This window comes from Balearica regulorum, chromosome 13 (assembly GCF_011004875.1).
Source record: "Balearica regulorum gibbericeps isolate bBalReg1 chromosome 13, bBalReg1.pri, whole genome shotgun sequence".
Lineage (NCBI taxonomy): Eukaryota > Metazoa > Chordata > Aves > Gruiformes > Gruidae > Balearica > Balearica regulorum.
Window position 1 is genome coordinate 8,340,736 of NC_046196.1, and position 26,437 is coordinate 8,367,172.

At 34.8% G+C, this 26,437-nt stretch overlaps 1 long non-coding RNA gene across 1 annotated transcript in view; it reads right to left on the reverse strand.

Annotated features, from left to right (window-relative positions):
• Positions 1 to 7,651: 7,651 nt before the first annotated feature.
• The window catches only part of LOC142603720 (uncharacterized), a 120,431-nt gene continuing 101,645 nt past the window's right edge, over positions 7,652 to 26,437 (reverse strand). Inside the window, exon 4 of the long non-coding RNA XR_012837608.1 lies at positions 7,652 to 7,772. This is a non-coding gene — a long non-coding RNA (uncharacterized LOC142603720). The remainder of the gene's footprint in view (positions 7,773 to 26,437) is intronic.

Genomic DNA, 26,437 nt, shown 5'->3' on the forward strand with positions numbered 1-26,437 from the left:
AATCTACCTTCTAATTGCTACTGTTTGTCGCAAATGTAAATACAAATGGCAAAAGAGAAAAAGCAAGGTTTATTCATTTATTTCATTACTCTTCCTTAACACACTTATCCCTAGACTTGCAACCAGAAATAGCGAGAAAGGCCAAAGCAGTATTTGAAGCAGTCTAAGCACTGACGTACACTTTGTCTGGATTCTAACTGGCACAATCAGATGATTGGCCATTAACCCCAAATTTTCCTTCCATTGCCTTCACAACCCCTTGGCCTTTATTTTACTGTTCCATTCTTCCCCTCCCTTATCCACTTCATTCTACCCTCTTATTTCTCACAAGTTAATCCATTATCCTTCACACAGCAATTTCTGCTCCTCCTCCCTGAAAAACAGTGTAGTTCCAGAAAAAAATACAGTATCTTACCATCATATTATTTGCTCCTAGATACATTATTTCTTTCACTGTATTATCAATTTTCATTGCAAACTCTTTGATAAAAGGATTACCTGATGATCTCTGTACCATGTCTTCTGTAATGGTTATCCACTAATAGCTGTTTCCTTGGCATTAACATAACACATAACTTGCAGGCAACAATAACAAGTTCCATGGGATTTCATTCTGACCTACACCTCCAGAATTAGATCCTTACTTGTGATTCATTCTACTAGACATAACTCTTTTTCACCATCTATCACAAATGTTGAGTTTATTTTCAAAAGCCTCTCAGTAACACACAACTTCACTGTCTTATCTACCTTATTTTAATGGACATTTTTTGTAAGAACACATGACACTTATGCACCTCACAAAGAGCAAAATTTATACCTTCACTCATACATCAAAAGAAGAAAGTTTATCTTCATTTTTTTAACTGCCGCCATGGAATCTTACAGCAATTTTATTGTGAAATAAATCAGTTCCTACATAAGCCAGAAGGGCACTCTACATTCTGACATTTGAGCTCTGCTTAATAATTGACATTTTCTATTCAGTTGTTCGTTGAAAACTCAAGTTTTGGATACCAAAGAACTCAGTTTTGAATTAAAACAGGATCCCTGGAGAATTTAACAGCATACTTCCCATAGTTTAGAGTTTCTGAACAAGTCAGCTTTTATCAGCAATAATTGAAGTTGCCAAATTCAAGAACAGAACTGATGTGGCTACACACTGTGAAACCGTTTAGTGACAGCACAAATACAGCACACTGTAATTAGTTAGCTAACTGTTGTTACAAAAAAAATTGTGCAGTGTACTGCCAGCGCTACATAAATTCCAAAGAAGTGCTTATGTCGTACATTATTTCTAGAGTCATCAAAATCAAGTGCTTCCGTTTGCCCATCTGTACTTGTAATTGACTGATTCATAACTTTATGTAACTGAACAAAGATATCCAAAATGTATTGAAGTAAAACACTGTGTTATTGAAAGACCATTATTTAAAAATCTACAACAGTACCATCATTTGAAATTTCAGATTTTCAGTTACTTTGACTTGAGAAAAAACATTCTGAAGTAATATCTAAAGAATTCTTCAAATGTAATTTTAGTTTCCATCACCTACATGATGTTACTTGCCTGAAGCTATTTTAGAGCCTTTCTCATTTAGTCAACATTTTTTACTTCAAAGAACTGAGGTTTACAAGAGGTCTTCCCCTTGGTACAACTCCACAGCTGCAAAAGTTAAGAAAAATGAGTGACTATGAAAGAGAAGAAAAACAAAACGTGTTTTCATACAAAACTCTGGAAAAAGAAGGCTATAAATATATTTTTTTACTTTTGACTTACATTTTGTATAGACTACTTGACTTAAAATTCAGTCTAGCTTTTCTTCTGCCCATGAGACCCAAAATATGCACAGAGGACATGTGTGAACACACAAAAAAGCAAGAAATATACACCTTTTTTTGCTGCTTCAGAAATTTACCCATTGTCACAAAGCAGTTTATTGCTTTACATGCAGCAGTATTGCTCAAAACTTTAACCTTTACCAGTCAAAACTAGAAGACATAAAGGACATTATATTATACTAGCAATTTTCATCAGTCCAAATTCTTCTAATGCAGCAAAGTGGTGTATATCAAGGAAACTTATGAGGAAAAAAGAAGTGATGGGGAACTTCTTCCCATGATTCTTAATGTATAAAGAATAAGTTCCATATTTATACAAGTTATTTAATACTTTGATTGGTTTATTTTACAAATTTAGATGTCCTAATTTGCAAAGTGAGATAACTAGTTTATAGTACACAAATTCAGAGCATCTTATTTAGTATCTTCTTTGCCCAGTTCTTTCCATCTCTCACTTGCACAGGTATCAAATTATGATTCAGTCACTTAGTTTGAAGACTGCCAGTTGTTCCTGTTACAAAGACAATTTGAAGGAGTATGTTACTCCTTGGACACGCTCACTTTAACTTTTAAAACTAGATTCCCCTCATAGGCAGGAAACAAATGAGACACAGTGTCATTGTTCATCTCTCCAACCCTCTCCTCCATCAGCTCCTGATGCTAAAACTCTCCTTCTAAGCTTTACTTTGGACCACACTTCATGATATTGTTTCGGTGGGGGCTGAAGTTTCATACCAGCCTCCTTCACTAAGGATTCCTGGTCTCTTGTACCTTGCTTTCACAAATCTTCAAAAGAAAGAGACAATTTCTAAAGGAGCTGACATTCTTGTGCCTTTTCTTGACTTAAAGACTTGCTGGAGTTTCAACTCTCTGCTTCTCTGATGCATCTGAAATACTCTTCAGATTCTGAAGTGAATGGCAGCAATTACACTCAGTCCACAACAGAACTACAAGATATTTGTTTAGGCACATGCACTGGACAGCATGCAGCTATCAAAATCGACTTCAGGGATGCCTCAAGACTTGCTGTGTATGTCTAGACTGTGTATGCAACAGCTATTCATCCCAGGTTCCTGGACATCAGGAAGCTGAGCAGAGCTCCAAAACAGCGGTCTGGCATCTAGAATTACTGAACAAAAGACCAAATACTGCAGGTAAAGAAGGTTATAAAGAAAAGAAGAATTTAACAAGTAAATTCATACTTGGATTGAGAAGTAGTCATCTGTGTGTTCCCCTATGGCAATTAAGCCTGGATATTAGCACAGCTTCTTCTAACACCTTTTACCAGTGCAAATTAATATTTTAAAAGTAATCATGCAGAATGAAGAATTTTGGAGGCAAACCCCCATTCCTTTATTTTGTACAGTACTAATTCCGACAAGATTTGCTATGGCTTCAGGTAATACTAGAAATCTACACTTAAAAAAACTGGTCACTCTAGAATACTTCTCCTGTGCAGTTTCATGTGCTTGATCACTGCATTTGTTCACTGCAATCATTATGCAAACAGAAGGCAAGTCCAATCTATTTGGAAGAAAGTTTCCATAAAATTTCAGAATGGCACTGCATATGTGCACCATATATATTAATATTGCTGGAGAGGGTTTAACATGGGATTGAAATGGAGTAAATAGACATTACAGCTTGGAAAAATGACTGCAAGACAAGCCCTATGCACACTTACTTTTATTTAATTATCCCGGTTAGGGGTAAAGAATTCAACTATCAGAAACCTCTTCTATAACAAACAATGATGGAAAATGCAGACTTGGTGCAGAAATGTAAAATTAATTATGACCATATTTAAAAAGCTTTTCTATCAAAATAGAAAAAAATTTCCACTTCACTTTCAATCATTTCCAGTTCCAAAGACCAAACACTTCTTTTAAAAAGACAGAAAAAACTTAAGCCATTTCCCAACCATTACAGTACATGTAAAATAGCATTGTTCAGAACTCTCAATTGGAAATGTCATTTGAAATGGACAGATCATCAAAAAGCCTCTTTTTTGTACAATTTTTATAGCCTGAGATGATTTATGAAAAAAAAAAAAAAAAAAAAAAGAGGCAGAAATTATTTATACTTACACAGTACCCATTTGTACTGAAGAGTAACCAAGTGAAACTCTTCACACATTTATGGGGCATTTCTTATGTGAATATATACATGTTTTTCCACACAAATAATTTGAAATATTTTTTGTAAGTTCAGTCAGAGAATGGCATTCTAGTGTACTAACTACAACATAGGCCGTTAACTACACAATTGCCTGTATTTATTACTATGGTTTAGCTTATAGAGGAACAGATGGTTTCTGTGTGCTCCCAATCAAATACTCTCAACTGCTTATTTGATCATCTGCACTAGGTTTTTTTGATTTAAATAATTGAGCTTTAGCATTCTGTACTTCTTAAATTTGACCTGCTTCTTGCAGCTCTTTTGACTTGTGGCAATTGCTGTTGGCTGATGGCCAGCAGCCTTTTCCTCAGACTTCAAGTATAGTTAATTCAGCAGTGAATTACAAACAGACATTCTCTATTCCTTTGGACAACATAGTCTAAATTCTGTTCTCCAAATAATCCCCATAGATGCATGCAAGCATAATTAATAATTCAACCATTAACCAAAAATGAAAGACTTGTTTAATCTCATTTAACACTGTACACTCTTATGACACATAAATGAGTGGCTTTAACCTATTGTTTATATAATTCTTTAAAGATCAAAGTCATTTAAAATACAAATAAATAATTTACACAGAGACAAATAACATTTAAAATCTATCTTCTATTTCTCTCATCTGTTTGTTTTAGAGCCAAGAAACACTGTAAAATCATTCTATTATGCTCTGCATCTTAGATTATTTAATTGAAGAAAAAAATATGTACATTACTGAGTTCTTTAATTATTATTCATTGCAAAGAAGCAGCACATAGTTTTATTCTGGGTTTAGTTTACCACTACCACTGAAGTCGGATGTTACAACAAGCTAATATAAATTCTCTTGCCTAGCAAGTGCAAGGAAATAAGCATGATAGCATTGTCTGATTACTGAATGATGGAAATATATGGTTTTTAATTACCTGAAAAACAATTTGGCATATGCTGTCTTTTGGAAGATTTTTCCTTTAAATGAAAGGGTTAAATATCAGGGTATTCTTTAGCGTAAAGCAGGGTTAACTTAAATATTATAAACAACCTAAAAAAAAGAGCAAGAGTGCGAGACCAATCACATGAGAGAGAAAGCACAAGTACAAAAAAGAAAATGTATTAACATAAAACCTAGTTCCTTATAATATGTATTGAAGGGTCTTCTGCAAATGAAAACACATATAACTGCACCAATGCATGCTTGCCTAATAGTGGAATCTTCTATGGAATTTAGAATATTAAATTAAAAGACTAAGTTTGAGTTTGGTTTTTTTTTAGTTTTCTTATCTGGTCTGTAATGCAGAAAGAAATTTGTATGTTAGATCACTCACTGGCTATATAATATTCTAACAAACCCTCTGATAGCTAAGTCAGGTCAATTAATTTCTTAGACTGAAAACTACTAGGTTGTTTTTCTCTTTTTCATGTAGTTTTTTTTGGTCTGTGTGCAGTGAAATAAATAAAAATAATAATAAGAAAGAAAAAAAAATACACATAAGGATAGAAGGACCATTGAGTTAGTTCATTGCTCCCATTCTCCCAGACTTACAATAGTCAAGAATTTGCCTATGTATGCCAGCAAAATACCTCCAAAGCCAAGCAAGGAAAGTTAAAAAAAAAAAAAAAAAAAAAAAAAAAATTAAGAGTTTTTAAGTGCTTGTAAATGTAACAATTATGCCTGACTAACACACTGGAAAATGAGTGTGTGGCAGGGGGGAAAGAGGAAGAAATACAGCGAGAACCAGTGGGTCCAGACAAAAGATGGATGCACTCCAACCCCACATTGTTGTTCTGGATTCTAGGTGGTCAAAGAGCAGAAGGTTACAGTATATAGAACAGGAGTTTCTGCAAGGGGAAGAGGAATAATAGTAAAAAGGGCAGTACTACCAGTGCTGCCAAAAGCAACAGCACAATCCAGGAGGAGGAGGAGGATTCCATATGCCAGAAGGATGTAGAGCCAGATTTTCAAAGATACTTCAGTACCTAACAAATGTTACTGAGCGCTTAGCTGCAAGACATGTTAACAGTTGATTACTCTCATTGATTAAAGAGTTATACAATAGTTAAGTCTCTAAATTCCTCAGGGACCTAATAGGGTATTTTCAGTTGCACACATTTTTCAGCTATTTTCCACCTAATCAGATCTTGTATCTACAGGTTTTGGCTATATTCCTTTGTTCCTGATTAGACCCTCAAATTTTCCTAATTGTTGTAATATTTAGGTTTAGGAATGCCTACTTAGAAGGTATCTTAACAGTTTGTAAGATATTAAAAACCTCAGATAACACTGGTGGAAAAAAATCTTGCAGTTCTTCCAGTTTCATCTGCCCAAAGTCTTGACATTTAAGTTTATTATCTTTTTTTATTTTCTGTTAATTAAGATAAGAAACTTAGTGGAATAATTACTTAAAACAATTGGATAAAGCACTTGCGTGAGTTGAGGTAGGATGGGAAAGGAATCCCTGCTCCAACTTATTTAGAGCAGAACGTTGAGTATATTATCACAAGCCCTCATTCCCAGGCTATGGGACATTGTAGGGCTGCTCTCGCAATTTTCCTATGTCAGTTATTTCAGACTGTAAAACAATAAACCAGTTGCTAAGAAAAAACCCAGAAGAAACATCTTATAGTGGTGAGGTACTTTACAATGGTCAAATGGAAAGAACACCTACCTGCAGCACACAAAACAAGAGTGAAATCAATACTGTACATGAACATACTTGATTTCAAGTGTGCTTGACAAGTTGGCAACAGCACCAATAGAAATTTAAGTATGAAGGACTTAGGACACCTTAAGCTGTGACAGTTTGGAGATATATCGTTTGACTCAAGCACTGTGTCTTCTAATTTTTTGCATTCCTCCAAAGTAGGCCACCAATTTCACTAAGCCCTCAAGACATTAGGAGCTGAAAGTACCACAGACACCGTATCTGCTTTTCTGTCTTCAGGCAGTGATAGGAGGCAGGACTTCAGTCAGTTCCTAGATGCTTTGAAAGAGCATGTATCTCAAAATTTTGGCCTAGGGCCCGGCAGATCTACTAAACTGGCAAAGTCTTCATTGCTTTTGAAGACCAGGGAATAATAAGATCAGATAGAATATAGGGAAACACCTTAAAATTAATGGTTTCAATTCAACAAAGACCAAAACAAGCTGAAGAGCACCAGAGTGAAGTTCAAGGGAAGGTATATTACAGAAAGAACATTGAATAGAGGGTAAAGAATACAGCTGCTTGCTGGCAAATCAAAGGGGGCTTGGAGGTCTTTCAGGCTTTATTTTTCAAGATAATTAAAAATATCTTCGTTATGTAAGAAATTCCTACTAACTTCAAAAGTATGCATATGCTCAAAATGCTCTGCAAGACCAAAGCCAAACCAATATGGAGAAAATAAACACCTTGCTCATTACCAGAAGTACTTTGTGTATTCAGTGTTACTTAATTTCATAAATACTTAATCATAATTAAAGTCACTGGATGGTTCTTTTAAAAGTAGTTAGTTAAGATGATTGGCAGTTTTTCTTGCTGTTGATAACACCTGATGATACATTGCAGGATAGAAAGCTACATTAAGAAATCCAAAAATACCTTCTCTGAACTCACAACATTAGATAATTCTAAGTTTTTCTTTCCACAGACATTTTATTGGTACTTACCACTTAAAGAAGGCTGATGGATGTCAAAGGCTCTCTAAGGATGCTTTTTAGATCATTCATTCAAAGGTTTCTTCAAAAGATTTCTAGGTGTTTTTTGTTGGGTTTTTTTTTCCCTCCAACTCTATAGCTCCAACAAAGACAATTGGTAAGTTTCAAGATGCCAGGCAAATTACTTCAGAATTTCATTAATTTATATTGGTCTCTAAATAAGAAACAGAATTACTACGTACAGCATTTAAACTTAAGTCTTGGATTATGATAAACTGTTGGTACATGAAAAAGTATCTTCACTTGTTTAATAGAAGAAAAAGAGAATATAATATTTCATCTAGATTTCTACGTCATTTTTTCCTTATGGTCTGCAGCATCACTGGGAAGTTTCCCCTCCTTATGAAGGAAAGAAAAAAATAAAAAATCTGCAAAGCTGACAACCAAAGTTTGTTAGTTCTCTTGGAAGGCTCTCATTAATTCCAGTGAGAACTCTGCATTAAGCTATGCACAATTTAGTATTTTTAGTCTGGACAAATACAAACACAACAAAACAGTTACTAGCTAAAAGTTTTAAGCCTTCTTTTTTCCTAGATTTGTAAAGAAATGCCCAATTTCTATGAAAGTTGAGTTTCCATTTCTTCACAGTACATTCAGCAAAAACTGGCAGGGCTAAGCACTTAAAATTCAGGATACTTTTAGTTCTCAAAAAGACATAGGTAGAAGCCATATGTTAAGATCAATGTTGCACCCCTGTTCCATGGAGGTTTCTTGATACCCACAGAAGTAACTGAGACTCGCTTTTCTTGGACATTAGAATGAAACCAATAACCATCTTTGGACTAAAGGCTAAAATTAGCATACCAACTACATCAACAGTTGTCCTTTAGGTCACTTCTGAACAGGCAGACTTCACACCTACTTTTACTTGTAAAACTTGAAGACATGGAAGAACTAATCTGGAATCTACATGCAGCTAATCCATTAGCTGCTACTACACACAATGATTTAAGTGAAATTTCTGTCTCAGAAGTACAAAATATTGGTGACTAATGCAATCTTGGAGGCCAAACGAGATGAAGAAATGTATTAGAATGAAGGAATAGTAGTTAACTTGGTTGTGTTAGGTTAACAGTTGGACTCAATCATCTTAAGGGTCTTTTCCAACCCATATGATTCTATGCTATGATTATACAGAACCCGTACTACCTATATGCTTCCCTAAGCACATTATATTGCCTACTGCTAAATACAGAATTATCAGAATACACTGATGTTTGCCCTCACGGTGTAAGAAATCCTTAAGTTCAGACAAGAGATGAAAGTGGCTCTTAACAAGGTATGTTGAAATCATTGCTAAAACCCAGGCAGAGCGCCAAAACATGTCTCCCTAAGTGGATGGGACTGCATCCTGCCTCTCTGCTCCCCCACCCCAAGTCCAGTCCAGTGCCTTAACAAGAGGAAGAATCTTCTTCCATAGCTAGACTTCATTCTATTAGCCCCCTCAGAGGGCAGCAGAACTATAACCCATCCTTGCAGCAATCAGGACTCAATTAGTGTATTAACGCTTTTGTTAGCACTACATAAGCTAACTGTGTCTACCTGTAAAGAACAGAGCTGAGATGCCTGAAAAGTTTCTGTGGCTAAACAGGATCTCGGGCATACAAACCTAGTGAAGCCTGCAGTCAGAAATTGCCCCACGACTTAGCCAATGCCATCCTCTGTAATGTGCCAAAACCCATAACATATGTACAAAACAGCAATGTACTTCATGCCACTGAGCTTAACTCATGCTATGTAGTATTAAAAAAACCCAGCTGAGCTATAATATGACATCAGTTTTCCTACTGCAATTTTTTTAACAATGCTGAAAGAAGAGCCGCACCTTGTTCTTAAAGTAAATGAAGTATTTTGCTTTTTCTGTAACCTCTGACAGCACAAGGTAAAATGATTCATTAAATGACTACTTTATGGTTATTTATGAGATGCTAACTAGGTGTATGATGTGCTAATTATTAAGAAAGCACACATTTGGAACATCTCCAGGTGTCTTTCCAAATCTTTTTCCCCAGGTGCAGTTGTTTTTCAATTTCTTTCTGTTTGAATGAACATTATAGCATACACAATTTCTTCACTTAGTTTCATTGTTTCATAGACTTTAACATGAGAGCAAATTCAGACAACCTGATCACCAGCCATGCTACTTCATCTGGACACTTCTATTGACAAATCCACAAACTTATTTAAGCAAAAAAAGCCCACAATGTATTTTTTAAATTTAAACAGACAAGATAGAAGACTAAGAAGCTGCTAACATCTGAAGCCTCTGCAAAGGCAGTGAACCAAATACATTAAAGGCTTACAGGAGCAAAGGTTAAAAAATCTCCCCAGATTCATCCCAGTCTAACTTAGGAGAAGATTCCTTTCCTAATGCCAATCGTACAAGTCAGGACAAGCTATGCAAGGATCTAGAAAAATAACTGTCAGAACACATACTCCATGCTATGTGCCATTTCCTGGGCTGACTGAACTGTCATGCTCTAAAGGAATCTAAACAGCAAAACAGGGTGTGCGATTCTTGGAGCAGGAAAAGACTGAGCTGTGCGGAGTTTCAGAGGCATAGCGGGTACCACGGCAAGCAAGAGCAGCCCAAAGGACTGAATTTTATGCTGAAGTTAAATGACTTGGCAAGTCTTGCTACACTGAAACGCGCAATTTGAGAAGATCAATACACACACACACACCATTTCATGGACTATTTAATAATCTGCTGGTATGACTGTATCAAATGAAAATATATTCTAAATGAAAATATATTTTAAAAGGATTCACTTATGTGGACATCACTGTCACTGGTTACGCTGATGTGGACACGTCTGAAAAGATGTTTAAGTAGCAGTAGAATTCAGAATTAATCAATTTTGACACATGTTCAAGTGCAAAAATACATGGATCCACAGCACAGAACTAGGAAAATAAATAGAAGAGAAAGTACCATCAGGCAGTGATATTATTTAACCCAGTATACAACCTTTGCTATCTCACCCCTAGTGTTTTTCATAGAATTTTATTAGGATTATTTTCACATTAAATTGGGTATTTACACATAGCATGATCATATCTTTCTGCTGCAAACAAGCACTAACTAAAAACTGAGTTTCAGGTTACAGCAAACTGAAGGATGGAAAAGGAAGATATTTTTCTGACAACAAATTTGAAATTAAGACAATAGTAAATAACAGCAGGTAGCACATGTGTGGCAAGCCATGGTATTATAGATAAGACACAAAGCATACTGTGCACACCAAATAATTACTTTAAGTTGAATACTGACATTTTCTAATATAAAATAAATAAATTTGGGATTGCAAATAAAAATTTCATTCACCTAGCAGTAATAGAAAAAAAAAAAAAAAGATTTTACTTATTATTTTGCTAAGTCTAAATCACTGATCTTGCCACAGAACAGTCTTTTTCATTTGTTTTTCATTTCTTAAGGATACCTGCACAATTCTGGGAAGTTAAAGGTTTTAGATCTTTGCTTATAGCCTGCATTTTTTGTTGTTATATTAACTATTTTACATTCTATTCCACATGCTAAGGAAATTATTTACATGCAAAGTACTTGGAATGTGTTACAAGTGGCATATAGTGAGATAAAAAAAAATTAATTTCATTGTTCTTACCCTTTAAATTAAGCAAAAGTTGGGGAAAAAAAGGTTAAAGTTCAGACTGAAGATAGAAGTTTTGTGAAAACTTGAGCTTGTGAATTGTAGAAATAAAAAATATTTCTAAAGCATTTTACAAAACTTTGAACACGTTTTCCCTTTTCTAAGCAGAATGTATGTTTTGCTTGGTTTACAAAAAACAGTAAGGCATTGTTGAAGGCAACAAAGAAGAAATATTTTAATCCAGAAAATAAGAGAACATCAGCTTGTTGCTAATATAGATAATTGTAGCCTCAAGTTACAGTTTTATTCAAATGCACATTATTTCCCCCCTCTCTTCTGTCCTACCCTGAAGATGCTAATGCAGATCTCAGTGACCATGACACTCCCATTTTAAAAAAATCTGGTCAGTAGCTGCTTGATAAATATATGCTTAATCTAGAACTATCTATGCAGTCTAGAAAACAAAACCAGGATAGACTTAACAGAAGGGTTATGAGAAACCTCTGGATATTTTTACCTAGAAAATATACTATATTTTGATTTATTTTCATCCATACTGTGTTAAACCTAAATAATTTTCATGAAAGATTTTTTTTTCCTCTCACTTCAGATCATTCATTCAAAATTCAAGGTCAAGCTACACATGTAACTAGCTTTGAGACTTCGCAGTCTTGCTATTGTTTTTGAAAAAGACAGAAAGTAGCAAACGAATCTCTAGTATAGGCTTAGGATGCTGTCCAGGCCCCAACGTGCAAAGTATCCCTTTACCTTCTCACCTGATCCTGCAAGTAATGATTCATGCAAGTAATTTAATTCTAATGGGAAAAGCCCTAAGGTATCAATAAGCAAGAATAAGGATCAGACCCCTCGTTTAAATGCTCAGAGTATCAAAGAACAATTAGCAATCAAGATGAGTAACGGAATAAGTAAAAAATAAAAATCAATATGCTAACTCCTTTCTTTGGAGAGTCTGAGTCCCTGGGATGATGACCTTCGGTTGGGTTGGACTTGTTCTGCCTTTCACTAGAAATGCTTCTGCTCTGTTTATTCCCATCAGACACAACACATACAGCTCCAAATCAATCAGCCAGAACCTGCTCCACACGCACAGCACTGCTGATTGCAAAGTCTCAGATCACACACGCTTTCTCAACATCATAGAGAACCTGTGGTGGGAGTCCTTTGTTCAGCACATTGCAACAGACGAACAAGGAGATTCATTAATACCAGGCTAAAGTACTGTAGGGCTGTTTCTGTAAGTTTGCTCACCGCTCAGTGCAGAAAGCAGGCAGTCTTTCAAGATACCTCGCTTGCTAAGGCCCCCACACTGATCTTGCCAACTTTCAACGCACCTAATTTTTCCCATAAATGTTGTAGCCAACTCCTCACCTAACTTCATGGAATGTAACTACCACTAAAATTACATGATCAAGATGACAACTCAGGCTAGCCAAATACTTGACTACTTGGAGCTCATTCTTCATTGATGCTTCCAACTCATATACAGAAACTCATTCTCTCCATATTCTCTCCATATTTTAATATAGAATTAGACACTGGAACCACAGCAGTTCTTTTTCAAACAGAACATAGATAAGAAAGTATTGCTAGATTTTTTTTTAACTAAAATAACAATGGCTACAGCATTGGGTTTGCTGATACAAATTCCAAGTTCTAGTCTCTCCCAAGCCTCTGACAGTTGTATCACAGAAACCACTGCAATTTCCATGACCAGTACTACACAGACTTGAAAAGAATTCTTTTACATCTTGTAAAAGCAGTGAAGTCAAAATGATGTAGGCATTTTGCTAGTGAAAGTAATGAAAAATCTTAACAAAACAATGCCCAGTTTTTTTAAAATGTAAGTATTTTATAGCCAATGTGGTGTTAAGTATTCCAACAAAGAAATTAATTTGGGTTTGTTGGTTTTGATTGTGGTTTGGTTTTTTTTGGTATCTTGTTTGTTTTTTTTTTTTTCCCAAAAATATTTGCTTTGTTGTTTTAGATTTTTTTAGTGCTTTTGGAAAAATAATAAATTTCACCTGAAATAAAAATTTCTAATGAGCATTAAATGTTTGCTGAAAGATAAGTCATTAAAAATAAATTCAAATAGAAGTTGATCTTAAGCCAGCAAGGATTTAAATGCTTGCTTAATATAGATGTTTTTAATGAGGATACTACATTACTCATGTGTGAAATAATTCTGGATCAAGACTGTAGTGAATTCTGAAACAAAGTAACAAGATTAGGAAAAAAGAGCTTTACAACTGTAAAGAAACTGTCTGAATTTTACAAAATAAGTTGGGAACTGAGGTAGTTAAGATAAAGCAAGACCTCTAAAACACTTAATTATTTTAGAAAGCAAGTATTAAAAAGTGGCCAAGGTGGGCAAGAATACTCATCTATAATCAACCAGAACCCAGATAGTGTATTATTTCAGTGCAATACAACAGAAAAGGCTTATAGGTGACATTAAATCTTATTACAATTTTCCTCATTCTACTGGTAATTTTCATTAATATGAAAAAATAAAAAGGCACATTACTATGACAGTGACATGATGTGAGCAATTTTATTGAAGTAGAAAGCTAAGAATGATAATATGCAATAATTATTTTATTGATGCACAGGAAATGAATTATTCATAGTGACAAAGTATCTGTGGATAATTCTAATTACCTGCTTTTAAAGTATATGAGATCCACAGAAAATACATTAACAACTTTGATTGAACACCTGCTATCCTGTGGAAGATAACAAGAACCAGATTCCAAACTTTTGTGACATTGAAGTCAATGGCATTAAGTCTTCCAAGTGTGTATTACTGAAAGAGCATGGAGAATTTTGTCCTAGTCTGTGTTTCAGTGGCCTGTGATAACTTTTGATATAACCAGAAAAACACTAATAGCTTAAGTTCATGTCTTGTTTCATATTTTAGTTCATGGTTTGTTTTGTATCTTTTTTTAAAATTAATGCAAGGTTATGAATGAAATCAAAGTCTATATCTATGAAGAATGTCCTCTGTGATAAACCTACTGTTTAAATTCTCTAAACTACATAATTCTTAATGCTAGCATGTAGTGATATATATTGTGATTCTAGATATTAAATTAACTTGCTAATAGTTGATGCATCTGGTCTTTGGTAGTACAGGTTTTGGTATGTGAGTCCAAACTGGTCAGTCCAAATTCTGTGTCTTTACTCTGAGCATTACCTTTAGACTAACAGAAATCCAGTATTTCTGGAAAACTATCAGTTTTTCAACTAGAAGCTAAGTGTAACAGGGAAGAGAGTAAACTTCAGTAAGATAAAGCACTTAAAGGTAAGGTGGAATTCTTTGGAAGTCCTTTCCAAAAGTGTTCTGCACCATCAATCCTTTTGTTACTTATCTTGCTTTTAAAAGACAAAAAGCTTACAGACTGTTTCAGTATCCTCTAAAAAAAAAAAAACCCAAACATTATATATATATAGAGACAGAATCAGGTGCGCAGGACAACAAATTTTTACTGAATCCCTACTTCTTCAAAGCAGCAGCAGTATTTCTTTAACAAAAAGACCCCTTCTGACCTGTTTTGCAGAACAAAATATAGACTGTGCAACATATTTCTGAAAAATACCTATAAATGCTTTATTAGTTTTCTGGGCATAGACTGATCTGACTTAAAGGGCAGGTAATTACCTATGGCCTTGGAGTTAATCAAGTTAATTACAGAAGCAGGAAACATACCTCTATATGATACTGTACTTTTTAAAGTTTCCTTCTCTATACATTCTGCTGAACTACAGCATATATTTCAGAAGACACCAAATAATCTTTCCTCCCACTATACCCCCATAAACCCCTTTATTTTCTGGGTATTCTATACCTTTCATTACAGTATTCCACACTAAATAAAATATCTATTCATAAGTTTTCATAAAAGACAAAATACACTGGGCATGTGGTAAGTTAAGCTGTGCAATACTTACTGTTCATACAGTGTGTTTGGACTCCTCATACCCAAATAGTTTTCATTTTACAAGCAATCATTCCATTGTTAGCTTTATTTTGTCTGACTAAATGTTGACTTTGCTTGTGAAACTACTTATAAATGTGTTTGCTAGGACAGCTGTAATAGCTCAAAATAAAGGAAATGTCAAGAGAAACTAAAGTGTTGGAACTGAAGGTCAGCTATTTTTTCCTGTGTACATTTGTTAGGCTCCATAATTATTTACCCTTTTTCACTTACGCAAATGTTTAATCAAGCAGATGTAACAGAATTATGAAACAAGAGTAAATACATCAGAATCATTTTGCTACAGACTTAAAATCAGAATGGCAGGTTTTGTTGGTTTGAATTATTGCAAATCAATCTGGTGTTTGCAACTGCCAATGACACTCTTAAAAAAATTTCTGTAAGTCTTCTGTTACTTAGTAGTAGGTGAAGCATCCCTTTAGCTAGGATGATGCGAGACACACAAAACCAGTTTAAGAGGTAGAAAGATGGCTCCACTTTCATACCTAGTTCTGTTTTTCAGCTGCCACATAAACGTGTGCGTTAGTGTGAAGTGCAATGGAAGGAATTTTTGTAATTATCTATAAGAAACAGAGTAAGAATATTGTATGTCCTTAAGACCATCAAATGACCATCCGGATACGATTTTATCACTTCCTATCACACTGTTGGATTTCAGCTGATGTCCTATAGTTGAAAGATTACTCATTTTATTATCAACCTATGAACATGACATCTTTTACTATTTGCTGACCACATTGGGTTTTAAGAGGATATTGATCAAAAAAACCCCACAACACTTACTAAAGAAAAGTTTCTTCATATTTTACTAAATGTAAAAGTTCAAAGGGATTCCCAATTTTAACTAATGCAGACAGTTAGATATTCCCCTTCTCTGTAACGACACCTGCAACAAAAAGTACAAACTGCTCTTCATGGAATTCTTAAAATATCAAACATATTAGTGCTGAGAGGGGGCCAGACAGTAGAGAAAGAGCAACATTAAAAAATGTTAACAAAACCTCCTGACAGTAAATAATGATGGAGCATTAAAGTGTATAAGAATAACAAATGTTTACTGGATCTGTGCAAGCCATAAGTTCTGTCAGTACAGATGAGGAGTTAATTTGTTGGTTCGGCACGCCAGTGTTTAGAGGTTAAAAAAAAACAAGCAGCAATGTGTTTATTACTGATAACCAATAACACGTCTGAAGAAGATCATTGATTCTTTTGGTGAACTAAAGACTGAAGGGAAAGAATACCTTTCCACACCAGAGCTGAAAGTTACTAACAGTTAACTCAGCTGCATTTTGTTAACTCAGTTAACTCAGCAACATTTTGCATTTTGGAATATGAAAGGATTCACTACCTTACACAGGTGAAATTCCTAGCAAAGACATGCAAAACCAAACTTATACATACACAAAGTATTTGAAGAGAAAAAGAGATAAATTCCATTGCTAAAAGAATTACAACTTTCTTTTCATCATAATTTAAAATGCATACATAACCAAGTGAGATGGGTACAGGGAACTGTGGGCTGTACTAATGAAAAGCATTGTGATTCCTGGTTTACTTCATATAAGCAAAAGGAAATTAAATTACAGAAAGTATGGAGCTTAGATATGACTCAATCTCTATCACTTATTTGCTTAGGATAACACACACCTTGGGGTTCGGTGTAACCACTGAAAATTATATTTAAATGGCAGAAAATGTGAGAGAAATATACTATAGCCGCCTACTCCAAAACTTTTTTTTTTAGTTGGTAGTTAGCTCTAAACTATATTTCTAAATCCACTATTATCTTCCATAAAATTATCACAGTTCAGTTAATCTAAAAATATAAACATTTACTCATTTATGAGCTTCAGAATCAAACAAGTTTCCAAATGTAATATATATACATTACAGAGGAGGCTGCATGTCTAGAAATAACTGATCAAAGCAATATGAAAAGAGCACAGCCTGCCCTTGAATTCACATTCAAATGCTTTGCTCACCTTCAAAAAAAGACACACATGTAGCATGTCAGGTAGGTATAGTGAATATAGTTTCCATTTAACTCATCCACATTTTGATTTGCACAAATCTGCTAATTTATTATGAAAAATAGGGACTTATTTTCAAAGCTTTTACAGCCAAAAAGACTACTGTGTCCAGCTCTGGGGGCCCCAGTACAGGAGAGACATGGGGCTGTTGGAGCGAGTCCAGAGGAGGGCCACGAAGCTGATCGGAGGGATGGAGCACCTCTCCTATGAGGACAGGCTGAGAGAGTTGGGCTTGTTCAGCCTGGAGAAAAGAAGGCTCCGGGGAGATCTAATTGCGGCTTACCAGTTTCTCAAGGGGGCCTACAGGAAACATGGTGAGGGACTGTTTATCAGGGAGTGTAGCGACAGAACAAGAGGTAATGGGTTTAAGCTGAAGGAGGGACGATTTAGATGAGATGTTAGAAAGAAATTCTTTCCTGTTAGAGTGGTGAGGCACTGGCACAGGTTGCCCAGAGAGGTTGTGGAGGCCCCATCCCTGGAAGTGTTTAAGACCAGGTTGGATGAGGCTTTGGGCAATGTGGTCTAGTGGAGGGTGTCCCTGCCTGTGGCAGGGGGGTTGGAACTAGATGATCTTTGAGGTCCCTTCCAACCCTAACCATTCGATGATTCTATGATTCTAAAAGGAGAACAGAAATGTTATAATCAGCAGAAACTAAGTGTTGTGGTTCTACCCGGCAGGCAGCTAAAACGACCACACAGCCGTTTGTTCATACACCGCCCCCCCCACCGCCCAGGAGGATGGGAGAGAGATTTGGAGGGGAAAAAAAAGTTAAAACTCATGGCTTGAGATAAAGACCCTTTAATATGACAGAAAAGGCTAATAATAATAATAGTAATACCACCAGCAAGTGATTCACAGCACAATTGGTTACCACCGCGCAGAATGTTGATTCCTAGTTAGTTCTCAAGCCGCAGTCTAAACCCCTGGCCAGCCTCCCCCAAGTTACATGCACTGAGCATGATGTTACATGGTATGGAATAACCCTTTGGCCAGTTTGGGTCAGCTATCCCAGCTGTGTCCCCTCCCGGCTTCTTGTGCACCGCCAGCCTCTTCACTGGCCGGGCAGTATGAGAACCTGAAAAGTCCTTGACTTTTCAGTGTAAACACTGCTTAGCAACAACCAAAATATCAGTGTGTTATTAACATTATTCTCATCCTAAATCCAAAACACAGCACTATACCTGCTACTAGGAAGAAAATTAACTTGATCCCAGCTGAAACCAGGACACTAAGGCATAGCTTTGCTGGGAAATTAAGATCTATGTCACTTTCTGTCTGTGAATGAAAAATAAAGTCATAGCTGAACTGTAATTGTTCAGAAAGTATGAAGCAATTTCATATGCCAAAGTTCAAAGAAGTGGTTATGTACTTGTAAAATGGCAAAGATATCCTTAGTAAGGTAAATATAAATGAATGTATTTCTTTAGAAAAATGAATGTTCTATATGAATGAACCTGCTAGTCAGAAATAATTAATAGTTATTATTATAAGACATGCTAACTACTAGCAGATTGATCATTCATGGTTTAATTTTTAGTATTACACCAGCACATCCTCTAATAACAGTGAAGGAGTTCAACCTTTCCTGGAACATTCTAAAAAAAATGACAAGATAATCTCTTAGGGGAAAACATCTGTTGGAATTGTGAAAAAATTCCTTCTCAGTTTAAATCCTGGAAAAACACAAATAAAACCAGCAGTACATCATTTACTGTTCAACAAAGCTGAATGAAGAGCTATACTGTTAACATCGCTTATTAAAATATTTTAGGCTTTAAATAAGAGTTCAAAGATAGTAAAAGGGAACAACACCAACAGATAGACACTTTTCTGACAATTGATATGAAACTTGCCATCATGTGGTAACCACACACACAAAATGAGGAGCCAAAAAAAGACCAAAAAAAAAAGACAAAAACCCCCAAAAAACCAAAAACAAAAACAAAAAAACCACAAAAAACTCCAGAGCGACCTATTTATTGTAACTACTGCCATTTTTGAAGAGTCCAGATTTTCATATGAGCTTTGTCATACCATGACACAAATATTGCTTCATTCTCAGATAATGGATATTTTCTTTTGGCTTACATTGGACATATGTTTTATTCTCCTATAAAAATGCAGTTATTGTCATTAAAAAAAAAACCCCAAGATTCTGGACATTAAGACAACATGAAAAAATCTGATAATCAGAAAATAAATGTGCACATCTAACACATTTACTATTGACCAAATTCACTCTTAGTATTTATTTGTACAAGACCAAGTATTATGTATGACCTTGTGCCTTTCAATGCAGTGTGTTCAATTAGTATGAACTGGTAAAAGTCATTCCCTGCATGAAATCCATGTAAACTCCTTTATACATATAGTAGCCTAGTGTTCTTGAACATGTAACACAATTCTTACCTTCAAACAGGTAACTCTAAGTTGCCAAGTCATCTTTGTAAAAACAACATATAAAACTATCTTTATACATGATAGATTCACTTCAGAGTGTATTCATAAAGAGTCACCATAGGGTTCAAATTAATTTCTTTTTACAAAAGGTCATTTTTAGGCTAGAGGAAATTAGCTCCACATTGTTTTCTGAAGGTTCATGTCTGTGTTAAAGGTAGCAAAGAAAGAAGCTGAAAAAGGAAACAGCAAGGAAGCATCTAATATGGTCAGAACAACCACTGAGAAGGAGCAAAGTCTAAAGAGACCTTTTAAGTTAGTTAATCAAAATGGAATTTGAACTACAGGCAAGAACTGCTGCATTCAGGGGACCAGAACATCACATACGTCCTAGAAACAAACAGTAGTGCAACAAAATGGAAAAACCCTATGCCTCACAGGAGAAATAAAATGCAGAACCCTGAATTTGGAATTCTACACCAGTGACCAAATGTGACAAAGCAGTTGCCACCTAACTAGACCAAAAAAGTCCAGAACCTTTTATGATTAGACATCTTAATAATTACCTGAACTATTCATATTAAAATCTCCTAGTAAAAAAAGGTATCTTATCACCTACCACTAACTGAAACTGTGAGCCGACAGCTTCTACAGAATGTTTCTGATTAATTGACTGACATCTGATAGGCCTTTCCAGGTAAGATTAATGCTACTTTCACAATGTCTCACCCCTAGGTAAATAAAAACCTGTCTACAAAAGAAGTCACTACATTTCTGATGAACGTCAGATTTAGAAAAGATTTTCAAATTCACAGATTTACATACAACAACGGGAAAACTCCCAATATTTTCTATGCATTTTCCTTGTCATGTTAAAGCACATGAATTACATACATGGTAACACTTCCCTTTCCCCACATGCTCTTCTTTTATGTATACTCTCCAATGCACAAGTTGAAATGAAAATCTTATTTTTAAATATGCAATTCTTAACAAGCTCCAGTTTTTCTTTATATTTATTTTACATACATATGTATATGTATTATACATATATACATTAAAATATCTGAAAAAGGGAATAGAAGTGTATTTTTCAAAATTGGAACTATATTTCATTCTGAAGAATACATGGTTACCTTAATTTTGAGAATTAACTTAGGAAAATCCAATTTATATAAGCAGATTTAGAATCCTTTTATGAATTGCCTCCCCTGAAGCTTTTTTTGATGTCTGTCTCTTTTGCTAGAAGCATTACCAATTACTATTTTCTGAAAATATTTGACAGGGGTAATATTATCAAACGCACAGAAGGTAAAACGTATTATTTTAAATTAAATGAAATTTATTTACACAAAATGAAGAGATAGTCTTAACCCCTTCTTCAAGATCAGCATCAGGGCAACTTTTGAATGAATAAATACTCCATGGCTGTAGTTGCTGCTTTTCAAAATAGGGGTTCCTATGAACAGAAATAGAAAATATAACTCTAAATAACTATACACTTTTCCTATACAATATGTCTGAGGTTGAGCTTCCAGTTTCAGATATTATTATTTTTATATATATATAGTAAATCATTCCAACCACTACCACCTCTAACGCAGAGACTGGAGAAAACATGCTAAATCAGAAAATGACAAGAATTTATTTGAATAACGAGTGTAAATGATATGTGTTGTCATTGGCCCTCCAGTGTCAGTGCATCACTTTTCACATCACCACCTCTCCCATTTGGCTCCCACACTACACATACATAAACAGCGTGGATAAATCTCATACAGCAGACATCTGAAAATTCATACACAATAGTAAGCCTGTCTACTCCACAGAAAACACTCCAGCAACACATGAAGATAACTGAAACACCTTACTGGCCAAAAGAAGCTTTAAGTCTTGCACTGGTAGATCATAATGGTGAAAAGAGTAGTAGTAGTAGGGAGGAAATCCTATTTCTCCCTACGCAGTTTATGGCATTCTCACCCAAATCACTGGGATCAGGGGTATATGACAGTTTCAAGTTACTGCAGTTCAGTTCCTATGACTTTTCCAACCAGTTTCAAGATAAATATTAATAATACCAATTAACTTTATGTTCACACCTCTACTCTTGCTTTCACAAATCCCCTCTATTTTTCATATGAGTTCCTACAAAGAAAGTAGTAATAAGCTCTCTTCCCCTTTCAGAACCCCAGTTATCAAGTAAAAAGACCCCAAATTTTTCAGAATCTATATATTTGTATTCTAAAATAACCAAAACTACTTATTTGTATTCCTACTTGCCATATAAAACTAGGGTCACTTTGAAAGAAGAATTTATAGCCTTTGCAAGCAATACCACTGGAAAATGTCATATCATAATCATGATAGATTATTTTGTTTAAAAGATGATACTGAGAATTATTACTAGTCCGGTAGTTCTATATCTAGCAATACTTCATTTCTTTCAGTACCAATTATAACAGAAATTGAAAAAGCATGGAGCATTTTTTTATTCTCTGCATACAGCTCATGAATCTGTATTTATCAAGATTATATTTTGTATTCAGATAGCTTGAATATTTTTATTGTATTTGTGACACAATTACAATATCAATATTCCCATTAAGAAAATAAAGAAATGAATGGTCATATGCATATACCTTCGTTATATGTTTTCCTAGATAACAGCTTTTAATTATAGAAAATCATTAATATCAATCTTAAAAATCAGTAGACAGCTTGTCAATTTTCTCACTGAATTTCATTCATTTTTAGTAATTCTCAACTAAATCTCAATTAAACCCAATTTCTTCCCATTAATTTAGTTCTGATCTCTATCAATAGCCTTTGTTAATTTCGATTACTTTCAATAACCTTCAATTAAATCCTTTTACCTCTATTCATTTTCATAAATTTGTTTCCTTTGAACTCATTTGATAGCTTTAAAACCAACACTACAGATACAATGTTTGAAAGATTTTTTGCTTGAAACATTATATACTTAAACACCTACAAAAAGTCATAGAAGGTACATAGATTTTGGTAGAAATTAATGAAAAAGGAGTTTTTTTACAAATCTGAAAATTTTCCACTTGCCTATAGAATTTAATTGTGCATACTCTGATAAAATAGGGAAAACTCTTAGCTTTTCCATCTATTATACTCATGTAGGCGTCAATGGTTTTTCAGAGTCACTGTAGTGTACTGTCCTTTCCAGGACATTCTCTTGTGATACAGAATTCTCTTAAAAGATACCTCACAGACTATATTTAGAGATCCATGTTGATAAAGAAACAGGACCAGGGGTTTGAGAGAAGAGTGAATATACAACTGGTTTAGCACTAAGTAAACATTACACCTCTCCTTCTCTGGTTCTGTGATGAAAGAGCATGCTACACAGCCTCCACTGTGGTGGCAGTCACCTGCCGATAGCGATATATCATAGCCTGCTAAATGTTTGACTCCAAACTACCAGGATGCAGAATTCAGAGTAGAGGTATATACAGACTACCATGGGTCTGAATGAAAGGCATAGGGAACAAGCACACACTTCCAGGGAAGCACTGCTGTTCTGATAAAACTGAGTCAACAATGAATGATATTATGATCACTTTTAATTTGGAACAGATCATTATGCTTTCTGAAGCTCAGTTTGAATCTTTATTCCCTCACTAGCTAGAACTTTATCTGTGAAACACAAGACAGAATTAAAAAATGCTTAATGTTGGTATCAACTCAGACCCTGCAAAAACAGTTTTCACAGCTAGGTGAGTGTTGTGGATGGCTGCTTCTGATCCTTCTATTCTTTCTCTATACCTAACTATTGAGGCTAATGCTTTTTAAAGATACAAGTTGACCAAGTACAATCTACTTTCTCTTAACTCCAGAACCTGAACAAATCCTTAGCTGCTCAAGCTAAGACCATCATCATACACCCATTAGACAACAGTTTGCTATTTAGCTAAATGCCCATTTCACAAAGGTGGAGCATGTTACACAATGAAGGCATTTCCTTCCTACTAGATCAGCCAGGTTGCAATTCAGGTGACAACATCAATATTCCCGATCTCCTGTAGTTTACGTCCCCTGGTTTCACAAGACAGTGAATCTTACTACTGAGTCTTACTGAATCCCATGAAAACAACCCTACTGTGTCAGAAAAGATACTGTTTCTTAGTAAATGATGCAGAAAGTCCTCATGAAGGTTGATTTATCCCCTTTGAGTCACTGATGAAAATACCTGCATACATCTCTAGCAGAGTAAGTCAATATCCATAAATGTATTTTTCTTTAAGGAAATACACTGAGTACCTATTTTCTTGTGTCTAGCCCCCCTCCCAATCTAAGTATTTCTTTTAAATATCTGAAAAAGCCTTTCAGACTTTTTGCAGAAATATATCAAATGCTGATCAAAATTTACATTGCTATTATAGAGCAGTAACAGAAAAATAAATACACTAAACTTCTACAAAGATGTCTTCCTTTTCAATGAAAACATATATGTTTTAAGGCCACTCCTGTAACAATCCTCCTGATTTCCCCTCATTAAAGAGCATTCAATAAGCACTCTCAATACTTAGAGCTGCTGATAATTAGACCATGAGGGATTCTTTCCACAGTGGTTTGGATGAGGACCTGAGTGCCCTAAGGCCAAATTCCATCTTGTTGAATGGAACAAGTGAAAAAAAAACTTGGCTGGTTTTGTTTCTTTAAACAATTTTTAAAGCTTCCTTTGTTCAACATGAGATTTGGTTTTGGTTTCTTTCAACTTCTCAGGGGTTTAATATAGAACGATAACCTGACTGAAAGCATTCTGAACCAGGAAATAAAAAAAAAAAAAAAAGGAAAAAAGAAAAGTAGTCAATAGAGTACTTTCTTCACTCTACAGATTTTCCTCAGTTAAACTAAAAAAAAAAAAAAAAGAGAAAGAAAAAACACCAAAAAACCAAAGAAACAAAAAACCCTGGACAGGAAACACTCCTCAGACTTTTAGAATATTTTTGCATAGTATTCAGCTTGTTTTGCCACTATAGATTTAAATAGGACTTTCCCCAGGCAGTTATTTGCAGTTTAGTTTATGAAACTCTTATTACCTAGCTAGAAGTTTCTAAAAAGAAATTTCAGATTTCTGAAACCTAAACTGAAACTTTAACATTTTGCCAGTTTCCCCCCTCTGGTGTATGATGATTTTCTGAAGTCAGCACAAGTAAATAAATTGTAATTCCACAAATATATTTTTGCATTTTAAACTTCCACTAAGAAGTAGAAAAGGGTTATATAAACTAGACTTTTGGAAATCCCACGTAATAATCACTAATCTGCAGAACAAACTTCTTGAATGCTTACGTATAGTTACAGAATATAAACATTAACAAACAAATTTAAGTGACAATGGGTTAAACTCACTACAATTTAAGATCTAAAATTCCCTTAAAAGCCCACCTGAATTTCTTAACACCTGCCAGATAATTAATAAATAAGTAAACAAATAAATAAATTATTTCCCACCTTCACTACCAGATATAGGCTTGAAACAGCATTCAGGTAAATGAGATGAAACTTCAAAATGGAACATTTTTTATAAAATTAGCATCTCACAAGCTATTTGGCACAGAAATCACGGATGCCAATGATATTTTAAAAAGTACAAAGAATGCATCCCTATGTACTAACATATAAAACAGCCATTATGGCTGATCGCTACTGAGAATCAAGCATTATTTCCTTAGGCCAATTCTGTTCAACAGCTGATCATGAAAATAATTTTTAAAAAGAAGCCTATTACTTTACAAGGAGCTTTATTTGAAATTATTTGATTCGCTTTAAAAGCTAAAATGGAGTTTTACACTTACACTGTCTGTAACAACCATATAGTGTTAGTTTTCTTCATCTACAAGGCGCTGAGCTTAATGGAGGACTTCAAATTCTAGTCTCTATTCTTTGTCTCTCTTTTCTTCATTGTCCAAACCTCATAATGATAACACAGCAATTACTTGTTTTATCCCCGCTGCAATTTACTTCAGATTTTGTCAGCATTTCCACTTAAATTTTGTATTATTCTTTAATACCCTACTTTGAGGTTTCTAAGTAGCTTGAAAGTGTCTTCCCAATAGAAATATCTTTGCGTAAATATGATTAACAAGATAATATTGTAGGCAACTAGCAGAGAACATATCTTGTAATTAAAACCAATTCTTTTAGGGCTTATGCATGTTACTTCTAAACTGAATATTTTATCACCTCTGTATCCTCTTCATCTATTAAAATATAATTTTATTCTGTGACCAAAGTATTTATCTGTTTTACAGTGTGTGTGTGAAAGTATTTTGAACTTCATATATGGGTTTTTAAACTGCTTTCATTTTTCCAAATATTGTTAGCTCTAAGATAAATACTAAACAAACCAGCTGATTTTTAGCAGATATGTTGAGGATAAGGTCTATTTAAAGAAAATTGTTTTTCTGCTAATCATGTATCATTCTACCTTCTCAACACTGTAAGTAACTCTGGTCTCTTCAGAATACTTGTCAAGGCATACAAAAAGCTGTAGGTTTACGCACGCCTGGAATTGCCAGGGCAGTGGGTAGAAACACAAGCATGATACCCCCAAAAGTCATCTTTGTGCCTGATAACTGAACAGTTCAAATATTTTCCATTACCAGAAAAAATGAATTCATATTGATCTTCATCCTCTCTAGAGCATCCTTTGG